At 35.6% G+C, this 16,543-nt stretch overlaps 1 protein-coding gene across 1 annotated transcript in view; it reads right to left on the reverse strand.

The window, feature by feature from the left end:
- Window positions 1-16,098, reverse strand: part of LOC114758956 (plant-specific TFIIB-related protein PTF2-like) — a 49,626-nt gene extending 33,528 nt beyond the window's left edge. The window contains exon 1 of the mRNA XM_028948054.1: window positions 15,601-16,098. The gene's annotated coding sequence lies outside the window, so the exon portion shown is untranslated. The remainder of the gene's footprint in view (window positions 1-15,600) is intronic.
- Window positions 16,099-16,543: the final 445 nt, after the last annotated feature.

Raw genomic sequence — 16,543 nt, forward strand, 5'->3', positions numbered from 1 at the left:
GGATCCTTCGTGGAATACCGTCGGTTGCCGTATCAAAGCAAGTGGCTTTATGTTGGGAACAATGCGAGAATCGAGGTTCGAGGCATTGGCACCTGCAAGCTTGCTTTGCGTGGTGGAAAGACCTTGATACTCCATGATGTGCTTCATGCTCCCGACATCCGACGGAATTTAATTTCTGTTATTTGCTTAGTAGACTTTGGGTTTAATGTTTATTTTCATGATAAAGTTGCAGACATTTCCTTCAACTCTGAATTTTATGGTTCAGCATTCAGATTCCAGAAATTTTTTGTTATGGATCTTGCTTTTGGTTTTAACGCTCATGATTGTTTTGCTATTTCTTCAAGCAATCCTGATATGAATATCTGGCATGCTAGACTAGGACATATTAATCAAAATAGAATGATTAAACTAGCAAAAGAAGGAATGTTGGGCACAATCCCTAACATGGAAATGTCCTTATGTGAAAATTGTCTAGCTGGTAAGGCAACTAAAAAACCTTTCGGTAAGGGAACAAGAGCTGAAAATCCATTGCAATTAATCCATTCTGATATCTGTGGTCCAATGAGTGTGAGGGCGAGACACGGAGCTTGGTATTTTATTACCTTTATTGACGATTTTTCACGATATGGTCATGTCTATTTGATCTCGCATAAGTCTGAAGCACTTGAGTGCTTTAGACGATACATAAATGAGGTAGAGAATCAAATAGATAGTAAAATTAAAGCATTACGTACTGATCGAGGTCGTGAATATTTATCTGATCAATTTAAACAGCTCTGTGAGGGAAAAGGGATAATTAGACAACTGACTATCCCTGGCACTCCACAACAGAATGGAGTGGCTGAGAGGAGGAATAGAACTCTTCTAGACATGGTTAGGTCTATGATGGCTCAAGCAAACCTACCAATTTCATATTGGGGTGATGCTTTGTTAACGGCAACCTTCATACTTAACCGTGTGCCCTCAAAATCAGTCGCTTCCACACCCTATGAATTATGGACAAAACGCAAACCGGATCTAAGTGTCCTAAGACCCTGGGGGTCAGCGGCATATGTTCATGATGATTCCCACAAGCATGGGAAATTGGGTCCTAGAGGAAAGAAGTGTATCTTTATAAGGTACTCTGAACAATCCAAAGGATACGTTTTCATAGGTGAAAACGAAGATGGAACAGTGACTGAAATGGAATCAAGAGATGTCACATTCATTGAGACTGAATTTCCTAAAGAGGAGATGTTGACCGCACTGTATCTCTTTATGAGACACAGGAACAAGTCAGTACAGAACAAATTGACAGACCAGAATCGTCTAGGTGTGTCAATCTGAGTGGGAGCCAAGAAAGGTCAACACCAAGACCTGAACAAAGAAAGAAAGATAAGCAAATAGCTCCCGTCAGAAGGAGTAACAGGAAAGTGTTCCCAAAAGACGCTTTCAAATAGAAGGCGAATCTCTCTTAGTTACTCCAGAAGGGGATGATGAGCCCCGTTCTGTACGAGAAGCCTTGTCAGGTCCTGCAAAAGATGAATGGATGAAAGCTATGGAAGAAGAAATGGACTCAATGAAAAAGAACCAAGTTTGGGTGTTAGTTGATCTTCCAAAAGGGCGTAAAGCCATTGGGAACAAGTGGGTTCTCAAAATTAAAAGAAAAGTGGATGGATCAATTGACAAATACAAGGCTCGATTAGTGGCAAAGGGGTACACACAACAGGAAGGAATAGATTATGAAGATACATTCTCACCTGTTGTGCGTTTCAATTCTATTAGACTTATTCTGGCAATAGTAAACAGTTTAGATTTAGAATTACATCAGATGGATGTAAAAACCGCATTTCTGAATGGTGATCTGGATGAAGAAATCTATATGGAACAACCATTAGGTTTCATTGAAAAAGGAAAAGAAAATAAAGTTTGTAAACTCAAAAGGTCCATTTATGGATTGAAACAGTCATCCAGACAGTGGTATTTGAGGTTTCACAAAGCAATAACCTCATATGACTTCCAAATGATAGAGGAAGACCACTGCGTCTACATTAAGCGGTTTGAGGGTAATTTTGTCATATTATCCTTATATGTAGACGATATACTATTAGCCGGAAATAGTCTAGATTCGGTGATGGCTATTAAAGAATGGCTTTCGTCGAATTTTGAAATGAAAGACATGGGTGAAGCAGAGTATATACTTGGAGTTAAGATCCAAAGAAATCGTTCAAAACGAATCCTCTCTCTTTCACAAGAGAATTATATCAACAAGATTCTTGAGCGATTTAACATGAAAGACTGCAATCCCATGAGTACACCCGTTGCCACTGGAGTGGCTTTGAGTTCTGACATGTGTCCCAAAACCGAATCTGATAAAAAGAAGATGGAAAGAGTTCCATATGCCAGTGCTGTTGGTAGTCTGATGTACGCAATGATGTGTACAAGACCAGACATCTGTTATGCAGTGGGACTGGTGAGCAGATTCCAGTCTAACCCCGGTGAAAAGCATTGGAAAGCAGTGAAGAGGATCTTGAGATACTTAAAGGGCACTTCCAATTATGCACTGTGCTACGAAGGAGGTGACCTGCGTCTTGTTGGGTACTCCGATGCTGATGTAGGCGGAGATGAAGAAGAACGAAGGTCAACTTCAGGTTATACCTTCTTGCTCAACAATGGCGCCATATGTTGGAGTAGCAAGAAGCAAACGTGCATTGCCTTACATTCAATGGAAGCTGAGTTTGTGGCATGCACTGCAGCAGTGCAAGAGGCTTTATGGCTGAAGAGATTTATAGAACACCTTGGATTTGGAAACAAGAGTACCAATCCGGTGATGGTATACTGTGACAATACTGCAGCCATAGCCTATACTAAAGATCCTAAGTATCACAGCAAAACCAAGCACATTGACATCAAGTATAATTTTGTTAGAGATTACATAGCACAAAAGATTGTTACTGTACAATACATTTCAACCAAATGTATGGTAGCAGATCCTCTGACAAAGCCAATAGGCGAAAGAGTTTTTAAAGAACATGTACAAGCCCTTGGCATACGTAAAGTGTAATATGAATGCTTCATTAATGAAATTATATTTCGTTATCACTTTATGTGTCTGTCTGAAAGTATACAATGTCTAGTATGTCGTACAGGTTAAAAAGGTTGGCTCTCTCACACGGGCAACCGCCTTTGACACTCAGGTGGAGTGAACAAAGATGAGACATTTGTGTTCACCAGTAAAGCAGCAATGAATGCTGATATGGTAGAGAAGAAACACAAACTTTATGTCGCCTTGACTAAAGTGTAGCAAGTCAAGATGAGATCCACGTTGATAAAGCTGGATCGAAGTTTGGAATCCCACTTCCATAATACCTGTAGCCAGACAACAAACTCTTCAACGTCGACGTCATAACAATGAGCAGAGTTGAAGAATTTGGGTTTAGATACTGAGTGTGTCTGGACCTAAGTCTGTACGGTGTTGATAATAAATCTAAATCGACATACGCTCTTATAGTAAAAGAGTAACACCGTAGCATGTGTTTCATACCACATGTGCTGAGAGAACCGCAAAAGGGAAGCAAGTGAAAGATCCCTGCTTCATTGCTGTGTGAGTCCCAGGGAGGAATTATCCTCCTATTGGTGTCCTTTGACTTTGACAATATCATGAAGATATGTTTCAGTGACTGCTACTTTGGCATATGTCCTATGGTCATGATTGATGCGATCTAAGGTAGTATGCTAAGAAAGCGACTGATTCATTTCAAAGTGATATTTGGGCGAAAGGAAGATTGACTGTGATATACACACCTATGCTAGTGTCTGTGACATGTCCCTTATGACATTTTGTGGTCATAAGTGTGGATACTAGACATCAGAGAAAGGTAATATGAGTCAACTATTGACTCGAGAGGGATTAGATTTACCATGAAAAAGTGTATATAAGTAAATCTAGGACATCTGAGGCATAATTTTAAAATTCAAGCTACACAAAGGAGAGGGTGACTTGTGCTGATCCTTTAAAAGGGATTTCTAGTACAGGGACCCAAGCGAAGACGTCATGCCCACGCGGTCACGGCAAAGCACTAAGTATGAAATTGAGGGAAGGTGAAGAGACTAGACCCGCGACATCTAATCCACCAAGTGTGAGTGGGAGATGTAAGGAAATGGGCCAGTCCACCCTTGGTGGATTAGACCCAAGCCCAAATTAACATTTGGGGTCCTGATGAGAATAGCAAAAATTATGGGTATCTAACTGTAATTTTTGCCTTTTCATATATTTTGCCAAAAGGCGGGAACGGTTGCACAGAGGAGATGGTTTTTGTTTGAATAAACAAGAAGTTACGAAACTGATCAAAAAGGGATCAGTTTTGGGCAGTAGAATCATGCGTTTTTTCCTCCTCCACAAGACTCTCTCTCCGTCTCTCCAAACTCTCCCTCCGGTGTATTTGCTGTGTCTCCCAGATCCGACTCCGTCACCGTGATCGGACCTCCGCGTGGCAACCTGACTTCATAGCAGACTTCAGGTATGCCTGAAATCCTTCATACCCACATCAGTGGTGGTCAACGAGAGGATGAGTCTGAGTGCTTTTGTGAGGTGGAAAAGATTTTAACATTGTAAGGCAATCAAAAATGCAAAACAATATTCACCATGACTATAGTAAAGTGAAAAATTAATATTTTTACCTCTGCTTTTCGTAATATATTAAAAAAGACTATGCACAGCATTATTTTATTTGCTCTGTTTTTGACCCCAAAAACAGGGACATACAGAGTTGTGGCTTGGCATTACTATAGTTGAATGTTATGAGATTTATGTAGGCTACGGAGAGACCAGTACCTAGATGATGCTGTTAAGTTATTAGAGACCAAAATTTTTGTACCACATATGGGTTGAAGATTTTGATTAACATTTATCTGTCTTCTTCATTTTTCCTCATTATTTTGTTTATAAACCTTTCACATCAATACGGGTAGAATTAGAATGGAAAAAACTTCCACTTTTTGATAGCTGGCACGCAGATTTCATTGATTAAGTAATAATTTAGCCATGGTGTCAATTAGAAAATTGAAAATTTTATTTTTGTTTTGGTCTATTAATTTACTCAAAATGGATTTCTCCTATTTGGCTTTATCCCAAAAGAATGAAAAAAAACCTGTATCTACATACAAAAGTCTGCAATGGCAAATCTTGTTAATATTTGGGTACGTGTAGGTAAGGACTTCGGAAAACTGAAATATGTTGATTTTTCAATATCTTATTTCACCACTGGATGAGACCAGAGTGAACTAGCCTCTGTTTCAAATGAATAGATGGGAGAGATCAGCAACGTATTTGGCGAGAGAGACAGCAAAATGCCCTTCAGCAAGTCAGCCGATCAATGAACCATCATCCGCTTTAACAAGTTAATGTCGTTATGTCCTTTTGACGTTTTTGAAGACGGAAGGATCAATGTGACCAACTGCTGAAATTATAAGTAGTGCTTAAAAGGAAAAAATAGTGTAAGGACCTAATTCAAAACTCACTATAACTATAAGGACTTAGGGTTTAATTTTCCCTTTAAAACTAAATCATGGCAAGATAGTAAAACCATAAAATGAATATGTGTGCGCGCGTCCACCGTGCACATGCACAAACATTTCCTCCACGTGCACTATGCAAATATCGTGTCATAATATTAGACGTACTTTGCTTTTCTAGACAAAAAAATTATACAAAGAGACAAGTGACAGAAAGATGGGAAAAAAACCTTTGGAAATTATTTATTTTCGTTAAAATGCATTTTTTTCCTCTAAAAATATGCTCAGAAGTGTTCTAAAGATTCTTAAAAAATTATGGATTAGAACAGTACAAAATCTTTCAAAACTAATGCAAGGATATGTTGAAGATGTTTTTTTTTTTTTGGGACTGAATGTTGAAGATGTTTATATCTTGAACTTTCTTCACAAACCAGCGACTACTAGTTGAACTTTGTTAATTCACAAATTTGGAGGCTAGGATTCTCCGTCTCAGAAGATCCTTGGTATTTTTAACTTTGTTTTGTTCTTTTTATCTGAAGTAAGCTTTAAATCTGCTGTATATGTTGTTATTGTTAATATTTTTATTTAAATTAGCTGGCATATATTTAAAATAAATGAATTTAATTAGGACTAGTTTTGTTAGAGTTTGACCGGGAGCAGACTACTTTTTTAGTAAAGAGTTAAAATATAATAAAACAACAAAGTACCACAAGGATTAAAAAGCAAATAGAGCAACAGTAATGTTGAGTGAAATTTAAAAAGAAAAAGAAAAAATAGATATGACTCTAGAACTATCGTTCTTAAAACAAAATGAAATGAAAAAAAAAATCTTCTAGATTTGATTGTCCGATGGTGGCTTTTTTTTTTTTTTTTGGGTCAAAGTCCGACGGTGGCGTGAACACAAGCAGACTATTAAACTACACCTAATATGCATGCAGACTATATATGTTTTTGTGGTTTAAAGTTAGTTCATTTTAGTTATACTTTTCTCTTTGTTTCATTGTTTTGGGTTTAATGATGATGTACGAGCACATGGAGCTAAAACCAAATTAAAATATCAAATATAAGGGTAAACTCATGATTTTTAATTTGCATCCCTTGACCCTTGTTCATATATATTCTATTTTGTGCTCTTCTTAAACCGATCACTTTATAAAATTAATATATTAAATCAAAACATTGTATAAAGTTGAAAAAAATTAAATATGTACTTTTATCTTCATAGAAAAAAAATCTTAATATCTCAATTTATTACATAGGATGAAGAATCTTGTCTTGTCTAAAAAAAGGAAAAATTAATCTTTTTCATCTTTCAATTTTTGAATCACTCATAATTCAATCCCTTAATTATTACTCAATGGGACTCAATTTCTAAACTCTTTTACGTTTTTTGCATTATTATTCTTGTAAATTATAACCCACTTCCCACGTACGTGACAAAAATATTAATAACATTGTTAAAATTGCTTGCAAGTCATCTTGGGTATTTTTATCACATTTAAACGAAAGAATGAAGGAATGGATGGACGGGAGAAGAAATTGTTAGGAAGAAACCTCGCCAGTCCTTCATCTTTCGTTTAAAATCTATAAAAAGACCCAAACCGAGTTGCAAGCAATTTTAACAATGTTGCTAATATTTTTCCCATAAAGAAACTAAGTTATAACCGACAAGAATAATAATATAAAAATTAAAAAGACAAAGGATTGAGTTAACAGACAAATCAAAAATTCAGGAATTGAGGCCCATAGTGAGCTGAGGGAGTAGTTATAACTAGGGAGAATTATAATCAAATCTTTAAAAAAAGATTTAATTACCTTATTAATAAGAATCAGATTTAGTAAAAGAGATATGTCTCTCGTAGTGATAAACTAAAATTCAAATTTTTATTAAAAGTTATGCTCATATTTGGTTTCTGATAGTATGTCAGATATGATTGCCTCAAATGGGATGATATACATAGAAGAAAAAAAAAAACAGTCTTGCAAGTTGTTTTTATGATTGCATAATGTGTTAATTTGTTATCAAACTCGCTTGGACTCCATAATACTAAGACTAAAGCTAAGCATGAGTGACTCGCGCAAACTCGCGATAAACTCGACACTTGTAAAGCGCACAAGACCAGCTAGTTTCGTGATAAACGTGTTGAACCAAAAGGTGCCCATATACTAGAATCAAACCCTAATGCATACCTTACAAATTTTTCTTAAATTCCTTTGATAGTGGTAGACATGTTGACGGTTAAATAAAAAGAGAAAATTGGTCATAAATCCTTGGGAAAATAACCCAAAAAAAGGCTGAAATTACAATTTCTTAATTTAAAAAGTTAAGGATTGAAAACGAAAGAGGGGAAAATGAACTCAAATTGAAATTTTAAAATTAAAGAAAAATGATAAAATTAAAATATCTCTTTATTTTTTAAATTTCATGTTATTTATCAAGAAAAAACATATTGTTAATCTCAAATTTAGACTTATAATTTCTCAATCAAAACTTATAATTTCTAGATAAATTTTGATCATTTTTAATTAATTTACGTCTTATTTCATATTATGTATCAAGAAAGAACGTGTTGTTATAATATCAAGTTTAACCTTATTATTTTCTAATAAAGACTTGTCTTTCCCAAATAAATTGTTTTCATGAGATAAAGCTAGAGTAAAAAAATTAACTTTTTTTTTTGGGAAAATGACAATAAAATACCACTTGAATTCCAAAAAGACAAATAAGGCACCTGAATAAGCAAAATGACAAATAGGGCACTGGGTACCAATCTGGAATTCATATTTTCGGCCAAAAGACCAAAATGCCCTGATGAAATGCGGGAAGACAGACGCTGAAAGTGAGAGAAAGGAGAGAGGAAGACCAACGCAGTGAGAGAAAGGAGAGAGGAAGACCGACGCTGATGAAATGCGGGAAGAAGCAAAAAAGAATGTTGGAAATGCTAATATCTTACTCCTTCGCATCACCATTTTGTAGAGATTGTTGATTTTGGTTGTGGGAAAGAGGATTTGTAGTGAGAGAGGGAGTGAACCGAAGTGGAAATCAGAAAATAATGGCAAGCAATTACGTAACATAACTGCTGTCATATGCCTGCTGGTTTTTGGTAAATCCCACTACGTGAATGGTAAATTTCACTATACATGTAGTTAATTATGAAAGTTAATAGTTCAATGTTTATTGTGACGTACTTCAAATGCACGTTCACTGAATGATTTATTTATGCTTATAAGTTGCCTTTCCGGTGAAAACAGGTTTACAAAACCCATTGAAAAAGTAGTCACTTTCACTATAAAAGTTGTAAATCCCAGTATATGTTTTGTAAAATTCAACGTGAAATTTTATTGGTTTTTACAAACAAGTTGCCCATCCCTTGAAAACTGGTTGCAAAAGCCATTTAAGAAGTGGTCATTTTCACTATAAAAGTTGTAAATATCACTGTGTGTTTTGTAAAATTCAGCGTGAAATTTTGTTGATTTTTAGAAACAAGTTGCTCATCCCCTGAAAAGAGGTTGCAAAACTCATTTAAGAAGTGGTAATTTTCACTACAAAAGTTGTAAATATCACTCTATGTTTTGTAAAATTCAGTATGGAATTTTATTGGTTTTTAGAAACAAGTTACCCATCCCCTGAAAACTGGTTGCAAAAGCCATTTAAGAAGTGGTCATTTTCACTATAAAAGTTGTAAATATCACTGTGTGTTTTGTAAAATTCAGTCTGGAATTTTATTGGGTTTTAGAAACAAGTTGCCCATCCCCTGAAAACTGGTTGCGAAAGCCATTTAAGAAGTGGTCATTTTCACTATAGTGGTTGTAAATTTCACTATACATGTAGTTAATTATGAATTTTACAAAATACATATTGTGATTTACAACTTTTGTAGTGAAAGTGACTACTTTGTTAATGGGTTTTGCAACATGTTTTCAAGAGATAAACAACTTGTTTGTAAAAACCAATAAAATTTCACGTTGAATTTTACAAAACATATACTGGGATTTACAACTTTTATAGTGAAAGTGACTACTTCTTCAATGGGTTTTGTAAACCTGTTTTCACCGGAAAGGCAACTTATAAGCATAAATAAATCATTCAGTGAACGTGCATTTGAAGTACGTCACAATAAACATTGAACTATTAACTTTCATAATTAACTACATGTATAGTGAAATTTACCATTCACGTAGTGGGATTTACCAAAAACCAGCAGGCATATGACAGCAGTTACGTTACGTAATTGCTTGCCATTGTTTTCTGATTTTCGCTTCATCTTTCCCACAGGTTCATCTTTCCCACAGCTTCACATTCTCTGAAAATGATTTTATGCGAAAAACAGAGACAGAACCAAAATTTTTTAGAGAAATGCTAGGCAATAACATTTTAAGCTGTGGGAACCCATCGAAAATCAGCGTCTTCCTCTCTCCTTCCTCTCTTCTTCCCGATTTCATCAGCATCTTCCTCCTCTCTCCTTCCCGTATTTCATCAGTGTCTTCCTCTCTCCTTCCTCTCACTTTCAGACAGGGCATTTTGGTCTTTTGGCCAAAAATCTGAATTCCAGATTGGTACCCAGTCCCCTATATGTCATTTTGCTTATTCAGGTGCCTTATTTGTCTTTTTGGAATTCAAGTGATATTTTATTGTCATTTTCCCTTTTTTTTACATTATAATGTTAAGAAATTATTATTGACCTAACAGTGGTCTATCCTTTTGCTGGCCCGTGGGATCAAATCCCATCCCAACGCTTTCCTTAAATAATTTTCCTGGCCAAAAAAAAAAAATGCCAGAAACCCCCAGGTCGCCGGCGTAATCTCCAGTGACGGGTTGAACGAATATATATTTAACAAGTTTTTTTAATTAAAATAAAATATAAACAAATATATACTTATATATCTTCTTTATTTAGAAGAAAGGCCCAGGGGCATTTTTACCGTTTTAAATCATTCACTTACACGCAGTGATATCTTAAAGTATAATGTTTGCTCCTTATAGTTTAATTTGCTTTGAGCTCATAATGCCACTGAGGTAACTCACTGTTGACATTAAAATATTATTATCTTTCATTCTTAATATAATATCTATTTAACTAATTTGGGTAGATTAAGAAAAGTAATCAAATTAGTTGTATGTTAAAAATATGTGATAATTTTTCTAAAATACATTCTTAAATCATTTGGATTGAAACTACTCTTGATACAAAGTACCTTAACATACATATGTAATGTAATCAATAGATTTGGTTTAGATAAATAAGGGAGACAAAAATAATTATAATATTATATTTAGAACCAAATTTAACTTTTCCATTAACTTTTATATTAGAGACAGGACTCAGGAGGTATAATATTTACAAGCACTATCACATCTTGTGGCACTTAAACAATATTACTCTTATGGTCCTTAATATAAGATATAATTAGCTAATTTGAGTAGAGTAAAAATGTGAGTTACATTAGTTAATATGATTTGTTTTTTTTAAAACACCCTAAGCATATTTTTTAATTTTCTTTCCTATCTCTTTTACTTTATTATTATTACTATGGGAATAACAATAAAGTTAATTTGAAAAAATTAATAAACATGTGAAATAAGTCAAATCTATAATATCAATATCAACTTTCCAATTAAATCATACATTAAGGACAAAAAGAGTACCAAATAAAAAAATATAAATAGCGCTCCTGAGCTTGTTTTTTTAACCTTTACTTGTGTAGTGTTTACAAGCTTTCCTTGCAAGATTGACCATTTTAATAATCAGATAACACATGAATTTAATCAAACATCCACCATATACGTACGCAATAATCCACTACATCTGTTGGCATTATATATAGCTTACCTTGTTCCCACTCCATGGATGCTTCCCAAATGGTTCTATTTGCATTTCACACACAAAAGCAAACCGTAATTTATTCTTCCAAAAAGGGGGGGGGGGGGGAAGAACACATGAAACTGAATATATATACATGTCACATCATAGCACAAGCATGAGGGTTTTCATCACTGAACACAGACATGGCCTTTTCACTGACCACCATTGAACCAATTGGCTTCTGGTGGTACCCAAAGTCGTCTCCATTATTATACCCATGCTTGTAATAGTTGTAAGAATAATAGGAAAATCTCATACAATGCCAGAGTTAAACACATGTAAATCCAGCAATGTATTGTAGTATCCCTTCTCAATTTCCTCCTCCTTTACTTGGTGAAGAAGTAAGGTCTCAATAATCAGGTGCTCCCAATCACTCCATCAACAAGCTTTCTTCTTCTCTTGAACTTTTTCTCAGAACAATCAGCACCCAAATCAGAATTCCATGGATGCATTATTCTTCTATACGCACCTTAGCAGCATTGATCTTCTCTCTTCTCATCTCACATTTCAAGCAGTTTGAAATAAAAGAAGGTGGCATGGATTCGAATCCGACATCCTTGTCGAGTAACTGTTTGAGCACAAGCTTTTTGCTCAATTCTGATTTTCCATTCCACCACTCACTACAATCGTGAAGATCGACCCCCTCGGATGATTTCTCATACAACATGGATAAACATTCAGGTGAATAAAGCAGTTTGTTTGCATCCCTAGCACTTGGTCTTGTAGAGTGAATATTGTTTTGTGATATGCTACAATGAGAATCACTTGGCAGGTTTATGGAATCAGTCTTGTGTCCATTTTCATCGAGCTGTCTTAAACATTCACTAACCATCTCTCCCAAATTAGACTCAGGACTAGGGGTGGAAACAGGCCAGGCGGCCTGCCAGGGGCCTACAGCCTGGCCTGTATTTGGCCTGGCCTGGCCTGTTTTTCAAAAGAGACAGGCTCAGGCCTGTTTGAAGGCCTGTTTAAGTTAATAGGCCAGGCTTAGGCTCTCTAAAAGGCCTGTTAAGCCTGTTAGGCCGGCCTGAGCCTGTTAGAAACTTATAATTATAATATATAAAAAAATTAGTTAATGGTATTGTTAATGTGTACTTTTAATTTATTTTTTAATTTTAATATATAGTTAATAGCTTAGTTCTTCCTTAGATTTTGAAGTTTAGTTGACAAGTAAAAATAAAAATATAATTTAAAATAAAAATATCAATAAATAATATGATCTTTAAATCTTAAAAATATAAATAAAATAGGAAAGAAAATTTTTGTTCCAAGAATGATAGATTAATTAACTTATGTATTATATTAATTAAATTATGATACTCTCTTTATTCATTGTAAAATTAATAGTTTTTTTATTTATTTGTCTTAATTTTTTTGGTACTTAAACATAGTTTTGTCCCAAATTTTAACATATAATTCGAATTAGTTTTCAATAATATCCTTATAAATTGTAATTAAGATTTAAAACAGTACCTATGATACTAAAATTTAAATAAAAGATAAAACTAAAAAAATTAATTATTATATATACTTTTTTTATTTTAGCTTTTTTCTAAAAAAAATATTGTAATTTGAATTTTTTTAAAAAACAGGCTTTTAACAGGCTTCAGGCCAGGCCAGGCCTTTATACAGGCCAGGCTCAGGCTGAAAAATAAACCTGTAACAGGCCACAAGCCAGGCTCAGGCCTATAGACTACAAAACAGGCCTGGCCTGTTAAGAGTAAAGCCTGACCTGGCCTGGCCTGTTTCCACCCTTACTCAGGACGATCTGGGGCTTTCCTTTTATCAACAGGTTTCAACATAGCCTTTGTCTCCAAATACTTAATTACAGATGGTGCATGTTTAACAATGTTTCTGGTGGTGATATCTCTTCCCCAAGGCAAAACTTGTGCCACTTCTACAAGTTTCTCTAAAAGCTCTTTGTATCGTGTTTTACAAGTGGAAACAACAGCATGAACTTCCTTGGCAACTCGCTAATTCCAATTTCAACTTGATTCAATTCAGCTACCAGAACTAAAACAGCAACTACCAATGGAAGTGGCTTACGTCCGGTACTCAAAAACCACCTCATTGCACACTGTAACAAAAATATCCCCTGCTTGCGAATTCTGTCTACTTTGCTTCTGTCAATTCTAGCAAAAGATGGTGAAATCTTAAGGACCCTTTCCAATGAATGCACGATATCAAACTCTGGAAAATCTGATTTTTTTCAAATCCACAAAATCATAACTCGTTTAATCATCCTACCCAATTCATAAACATCACATCCAGCTGCCCATGCCACTTCAGCCATAGACATTGGGCGATTATCCTTTCGCATCACTATATACACACATGCGCCAATTAAAACCTGAAACCAATCACCTTGCCCAAATTCACCCTCTGTGATGGTAGAAATCATCGCTTTAATATCACTCATTTTTGAAGATATACCTAATCGAGAAGTTAATTCATCTATCAAACTTTGGGCTTGAAAGAATTTCCTTTCTTTGTAACTATATATAGTACCTCCACCAGAAGTTCCAACACGGATGAATGTTCCTTGTGGGCCATTGATGCCGCCAATATGGGCTTCAAACTGATCATATTCTTGAACAACACCACACAAGGAACATATCAAATCCCCAGACACATCATCCCTAACAAGAGAAGTTTTCCTACAGTTGTTGCAGGAACGTGTGCCTGCCATAGTGTACCACAAATTTCAAAAGGGATTTGTTTTCAAACGTTTTGCTTCCCAGGAACTGTTTGGTGAGTGAAGTCAAGTTCTAACTTGAGAGAGGATACTGAACAAGCAGGGAAGCTACACTTTTTTACGCAAGACTCCACGTAATTCACTGGGAGACTAGCATGGAGATAGCAGCACTGCATTTAGTCAAACAAATAATAGGTTAATACAGTAATATGATTCAAAAACATTACATTCATGTTAATCTTCTTATGAAATTTGCTTAGCTCATCCATAACTAGATGAACAAACTTATTTATAGAATTATAGAACAGCATTCCATAAGATCTAAAATCCTATGTGTAAAATCATAAATCTTAGTTGTGCATATAGAACGAGAATCCTAAACATACCGCACACATACCAGAAAAAAATAATTTTTTTTCCAAGTAGAAGATTTACTTGGAAATTCCGCGTTTATCAGGTAATTTATCATACCCACTGATGGTTGTTATAGAACAGCATTACCACCACCCCCACCCCCAAAAATAAGAGATCTATTAGTAGCGTTGAATTTTTAAGGGGTCATTGCTTCCGTCTCACTGATGGTTGTTAGTTTGCTTAATTGCTGGTGGATTGAATTGCCATGATCTCTAATTTCACTTCAAGTTCCACTTGGAATCATGGGGGGAACTTTCATGATTTTCCCTTCCTTTTTAGTCTGCTCAGCTTTATGCTTGGTTAGAAGACGCTTTCATTGCTCAAGCAACATCAATTGAAAATTCATTTGAAAACAACAATGGTAATTAAGTTGGTAACTGACAGTGAAGCAAGCTAGTTAGGCATGCCTAAGGTAATGCATATTTCCATTCATTTTGAAAGTCTTAAGTCTCAACACCTCATTCCAATTGCTTCTTCCAAGATGCTCGAAGAGCCTCAAACGATAACATGAAAGAGGTGGTCAAGATTACGTAACTTAAGTAGACCACAACTAAAGATGCCCAATTCATGTACAGACTTATGACATGATAAATGTTTACTCTATTTGGAATCAAGTCTAATTTGGCTTTAGGACTTCTTTACCACGGTCATTGTCTTGCAATCTCCCAACCTAACCTGAATTTAGTTGAAAGGGCCTGGGAGAAATTGTTTAACGTTGTGTTTTAAAAGGCTTTAAAAACTCAACCACATACAAACACTTAATATTATTGTGCTGCCAGCATAGGAACAGCAAATTTTATAGGACATGTAGTCATTATGACAAATGCCAAGTCTAGAAGGGTAGTTTTGAGTGCTATCAAACATTGAAAGCAAAATCCATCGATGTGACTAGAAAGGAAAAAAGAAATCATTAAAGATTACGCTTAAATATATAATTAGCCTTTATTTCACCATTACAAGAGTTCTATTTAATCAATTCACCTCCTCCTGCTGTCAACATGCATGAGACAGTAAGCTTTCCAAAGTCACCTTTAACACAGAAAGAAATAACAATGGTTCAACAATTGAGTATAATTATAAGACTCTTCAATGTGATTCTGAATTTCAAAAGAAGGTTCTTCAATTACCACATACCAGAAATAGTCCACTCTACGACCCAATGGTCCAGTCCAGCAGCTAAATATTTACTGTTGAAAATTGAAATCATATACAGAGCGCATTTAACTAATCTTCTCACGAACACACAAGCACTTAGGATTAGTCAGTACTCAATTTAAAACACAAACACATTCAATATTCAACAAAAATCATAAAGTGAATTTAAAATTGGAGTCTGGAGAGAAGACGAACCTAAAGCCAAAGCCCAAAAGCACACAAACTCACGAAGAACGAAGTAGATGGCTAACTGGGAGAGGCGGGGGCGCAGGGCACCGAAGTCAGGTTGAGATCTGATACGTTCGACGGCGAGAATCTGGAGACATAAAAAGGACGCAACAACGAGTGGCAGAGATGCAGATACAGCCGCCAACGACGGCTACCGTCCAGAGGCAGAGGCGCAGAGATCGGTAGAACGTGGAAGTCGAACTTCGCAGGAGCGAAATTACAGAACGGGGTATTGAGTCTCATACAGAACGGGGACGAAGATCAAAGAAGGAGGATGAAGAAGAAGTCGAGGATAGAAGATGAAGATTGAAATAGGGGGATATATTCATTGAAGAAGGAAGAGGGGTGAAACTCTTATCTGTAAAATCGATTCTTCTATTGAGATGGAAGAAGAACCGTTGTGTCCTTCTCCGATCTCAGGGCCATTCTTCATCGCTGGAATTTAAGAGAGTCGAACGGGAGAAACAGAAGATGAAGAAGCAGCCGCTTTTGGGGGGGGGGGGGGGGAGAGCGCAACGCCCTCAGCATTCCTAGTGAGTGGTGCATTCAGAACAAGCTAATTAATAAATATTTTGTTTTAAAAAATCTTTTTATTAAATGAAATGCGTTTAAAAATTTCTGAAGAGAACCAATTTTGAAGGCTAATAATATCATCTCTTTTTTCAATGTTATCTTTGAAGTGAGATAGACGAAT

This window comes from Neltuma alba, unplaced genomic scaffold (genome assembly GCF_004799145.2).
Source record: "Neltuma alba isolate B1F8T4 unplaced genomic scaffold, ASM479914v2 tig00010776_pilon, whole genome shotgun sequence".
Classification (NCBI taxonomy): domain Eukaryota; kingdom Viridiplantae; phylum Streptophyta; class Magnoliopsida; order Fabales; family Fabaceae; genus Neltuma; species Neltuma alba.